Here is a 5000-nt window from a genome sequence, read left to right as displayed (position 1 = left end):
GGGCGAGCCGAAAGGCCGCCCGCTTTCTTTAGTCCGTGTTCGTTAAGCGGCCCGCCTGGAGCGAGGCCGGGGCGAGCCGAAAGGCCGCCCGCTTTCTCTGGTCCGTGTTCGTTAAGCGGCCCGCCTGGAGCGAGGCCGCGGCGAGCCGAAAGGCCGCCCGCTTTCTCTGGTCCGTGTTCGTTAAGCGGCCCGCCTGGAGCGAGGCCGGGGCGAGCCGAAAGGCCGCCCGCTTTCTCTGGTCCGTGTTCGTTAAGCGGCCCGCCTGGAGCGAGGCCGCGGCGAGCCAAAAGGCCGCCCGCTTCTCCGGTCCGTGTTCGTGTTTAATATTCGGCCCGCCCGCTCGGAGCGAGGCCGGGAAGAGCGGCTAAGCCGACCGCTTCTCCGGTCCGTGTTCGTGTTTCATAAGCGGCCCCCCCGAAAGGCCGCGGCGAGCGGCAAAGCCGCCCGCTTCTCCAGTCCGTGTTCGTGTTTAATATTCGGCCCGCCCGCTCGGAGCGAGGCCGGGAAGAGCGGCTAAGCCGACCGCTTCTCCGGTCCGTGTTCGTGTTTCATAAGCGGCCCCCCCGAAAGGCCGCGGCGAGCCAAAAGGCCGCCCGCTTCTCCGGTCCGTGTTCGTGTTTAATATTCGGCCCGCCCGCTCGGAGCGAGGCCGGGAAGAGCGGCAAAGCCGCCCGCTTCTCCAGTCCGTGTTCGTGTTTCATTAGCGGCCCCCCCCCACCCGGAGCGAGGCCGCGGCGAGCGGCAACGCCGCCCGCTTCTCCAGTCCGTGTTCGTGTTTCATAAGCGGCCCCCCCCCCCTTCCGGAGCGAGGCCGCGGCGAGCGGCAAAGCCGCCCGCTTCTCCAGTCCGTGTTCGTGTTTCACATTGCCGGGGAGCCAGGCACTCATTTGTGATAAAAGTGGCACTCTGTCATATTTTCAGAAAAGTGGGACTTTGCCATATTTTCGAAAAAGTGGGACTTTGTCATATTTTCGAAAAGTGGGACTTTGTCATATTTTCGAAAAAGTGGGACTTTGTCATATTTTCGGCTCCAAAAGCTCTTAAAATGCTGTTCCCTATATATGTGCCGATAGTGTTTTGGAGATCTGGGTCAAACCTCCGCATCTTTTTGGTTTGAGGGTAGAGGTGGGGGGTCAACGCAAAAGATGCGGGCACTTAGTCATTTTTTCGGTTGGGCGACCAGGGGCGCTGTTGGCACTTTGTCATTTTTTCGGCTGGGCGACCAGGGGCGCCGTTTGCACTTAGTCATTTTTAAGGCTGGGCGACCAGGGGCGTTGAGTGTTTGGGCGACCAGGGGCGCCGTTGGCACTTAGTCATTTTTTCGGCTGGGCGACCAGGGGCGTTGAGTGTTTGGGCGACCAGGGGCGCTGTTTGCACTTAGTCATTTTTTCGGCTGGGCGACCAGGGGCGTTTGTTTGCTGGGCGACCAGGGGCATTTTTGACACTTTGCCGTTTTTATGGATGGGCGACCAGGGGCGTTTGTTTGCTGGGCGACCAGGGGCATTTTTGACACTTTGCCGTTTTTATGGATGGGCGACCAGGGGCGTTTGTTTGCTGGGCGACCAGGGGCATTTTTGACACTTTGCCGTTTTTATGGATGGGCGACCAGGGGCGGCTAGTGGCTGGGCGACCAGGGGCATTTTTGACACTTTGCCGTTTTTATGAATGGGCGACCAGGGGCGTTTATTGGCTGGGCGACCAGGGGCATTTTTGACACTTTGCCGTTTTTGTGGATGGGCGACCAGGGGCGCCGTGTGGCTGGGCGACCAGGGGCGTTTGTGGGACCGGGATGACACCGGCACTTTGCCTTTAATTCGGCCGCTCCAGGGAACCAGGAACGCCGGCCTCTGCTCAGCACAAGTCGGCCTGAAGTGGGACTTTGTCATATTTTAATCCTGGGCGACCAGGGGCGTTTGAGGGACCGGGATGACACCGGCACTTTGCCTTTAATTTGGCCGCTCCAGGGAACCAGGAACGCCGGCCTCTGCTCAGCACAAGTCGGCCTGAAGTGGGACTTTGTCATATTTTAATCCTGGGCGACCAGGGGCGTTTGAGGGACCGGGATGACACCGGCACTTTGCCTTTAATTTGGCCGCTCCAGGGAACCAGGAACGCCGGCCTCTGCTCAGCACAAGTCGGCCTGAAGTGGGACTTTGTCATATTTTAATCCTGGGCGACCAGGGGCGTTTGAGGGACCGGGCAGACACCGGGACATTGCCTGTTATTTGGCCGCTCCAGGGAACCAGGCAGGTCGGCCTCTGTTCAGCACAATTCGGCCTGAAGTGTGACTTTGTCATATTTTAAGGCTGGGCGACCAGGGGCGCTGTTGGCACTTTGTCATTTTTTGGGCTGGGCGACCAGGGGCGCTGTTGGCACTTTGTCATTTTTTCGGATGGGCGACCAGGGGCGTTGAGTGTTTGGGCGACCAGGGGCGTCTGTGGGACTTTGTCATTTTTTCGGCTGGGCGACCAGGGGCGTTTAGTGTTTGGGCGACCAGGGGCGTTTGTGGGACTTTGTCATTTTTTGGGCTGGGCGACCAGGGGCGTTTGACACCGGCACTTTGCCTAATTTTTAGCCGCTCCAGGGAACCAGGCAGGTCGGCCTCATTCCTGCACTTCTGCCCCTGAGTTGGGCGACCAGGGGCGTTTGAGGAACCGGGCGGACAGCGGCACTTTGCCTGATATTTGGCCGCTCCAGGGAACCAGGCAGGTCGGCCTGACTTCAGCACTTCTGCCGGTAAGTTGGGCGACCAGGGGCGTGTGAGGAACCGGGCGGACAGCGGCACTTTGCCTAATATTTGGCCGTTTCAGGGAACCAGGCAACTCGGCCTGACTTCAGCACTTCTCCCCTGAGTTGGGCGACCAGGGGCGTTTGGGGAACCGGGCGGACAGCGGCACTTTGCCTAATATTTGGCCGCTCCGGGGAACCAGGCAGGTCGGCCTCATTTCAGCACTTCTGCCGGTCAGTTGGGCGACCAGGGGCGTTTGGGGAACCGGGCGGACACCGGCACTTTGCCTGTTATTTGGCCGCTCCAGGGAACCAGGCAGGTCGGCCTGACTTCAGCACTTCTGCCCCTGAGTTGGGCGACCAGGGGCGTTTGGGGAACCGGGCGGACACCGGCACTTTGCCTAATATTTGGCCGATTTTGGGAACCAGGCAGGTCGGCCTCACTTCAGCACTTCTGCCCCTGAGTTGGGCGACCAGGGGCGTTTGGGGAACCGGGCGGACACCGGCACTTTGCCTAATATTTGGCCGCTCCAGGGAACCAGGCAGGTCGGCCTCACTTCAGCACAATTCGGCCTGAAGTGTGACTTTGTCATTTTTTAAGGCTGGGCGACCAGGGGCGCTGTTAGCACTTAGTCATTTTTAAGGCTGGGCGACCAGGGGCGCTGTTGGCACTTAGTCATTTTTTCGGCTGGGCGACCAGGGGCGTTGAGTGTTTGGGCGACCAGGGGCGCTGTTGGCACTTAGTCATTTTTTCGGCTGGGCGACCAGGGGCGCCGTTGGCACTTAGTCATTTTTTCGGCTGGGCGACCAGGGGCGTTGAGTGTTTGGGCGACCAGGGGCGCTGTTGGCACTTAGTCATTTTTTCGGCTGGGCGACCAGGGGCGTTTAGTGTTTGGGCGACCAGGGGCGTTTGTGGGACTTTGTCATTTTTTGGGCTGGGCGACCAGGGGCGTTTGACACCGGCACTTTGCCTAATTTTTAGCCGCTCCAGGGAACCAGGCAGGTCGGCCTGACTTCAGCACTTCTCCCCTGAGTTGGGCGACCAGGGGCGTTTGAGGAACCGGGCGGACAGCGGCACTTTGCCTAATTTTTAGCCGCTCCAGGGAACCAGGCAGGTCGGCCTCAATTCAGCACTTCTGCCCCTGAGTTGGGCGACCAGGGGCGTTTGGGGAACCGGGCGGACAGCGGCACTTTGCCTGATATTTGGCCGCTCCAGGGAACCAGGCAGGTCGGCCTGACTTCAGCACTTCTGCCGGTAAGTTGGGCGACCAGGGGCGTGTGAGGAACCGGGCGGACAGCGGCACTTTGCCTAATATTTGGCCGTTTCAGGGAACCAGGCAACTCGGCCTGACTTCAGCACTTCTCCCCTGAGTTGGGCGACCAGGGGCGTTTGGGGAACCGGGCGGACAGCGGCACTTTGCCTAATATTTGGCCGCTCCGGGGAACCAGGCAGGTCGGCCTCATTTCAGCACTTCTGCCGGTCAGTTGGGCGACCAGGGGCGTTTGGGGAACCGGGCGGACAGCGGCACTTTGCCTGATATTTGGCCGCTCCAGGGAACCAGGCAGGTCGGCCTGACTTCAGCACTTCTGCCGGTAAGTTGGGCGACCAGGGGCGTGTGAGGAACCGGGCGGACAGCGGCACTTTGCCTAATATTTGGCCGTTTCAGGGAACCAGGCAACTCGGCCTGACTTCAGCACTTCTCCCCTGAGTTGGGCGACCAGGGGCGTTTGGGGAACCGGGCGGACAGCGGCACTTTGCCTAATATTTGGCCGATTTTGGGAACCAGGCAACTCGGCCTCATTTCAGCACTTCTCCCCTGAGTTGGGCGACCAGGGGCGTTTGGGGAACCGGGCGGACACCGGCACTTTGCCTAATATTTGGCCGCTTTAGGGAACCAGGCAACTCGGCCTCATTTCAGCACTTCTCCCCTGAGTTGGGCGACCAGGGGCGTTTGGGGAACCGGGCGGACAGCGGCACTTTGCCTAATATTTGGCCGCTCCAGGGAACCAGGACGCTCGGCCTGACTTCAGCACTTCTGCCCCTGAGTTGGGCGACCAGGGGCGTTTGGGGAACCGGGCGGACACCGGCACTTTGCTCTTTTTTTGGCCGCTTTAGGGAACCAGGCAACTCGGCCTCATTTCAGCACTTCTGCCCCTGAGTTGGGCGACCAGGGGCGTTTGGGGAACCGGGCGGACACCGGCACTTTGCCTAATATTTGGCCGATTTTGGGAACCAGGCAACTCGGCCTCATTTCAGCACTTCTCCCCTGAGT

Source organism: Hippichthys cyanospilos, unplaced genomic scaffold (assembly GCF_059441005.1).
Source record: "Hippichthys cyanospilos isolate Australia breed blue-spotted pipefish unplaced genomic scaffold, RoL_Hcya_1.0 HiC_scaffold_92, whole genome shotgun sequence".
NCBI lineage: Eukaryota > Metazoa > Chordata > Actinopteri > Syngnathiformes > Syngnathidae > Hippichthys > Hippichthys cyanospilos.
Note: the sequence above shows the minus strand (reverse complement) of the source record.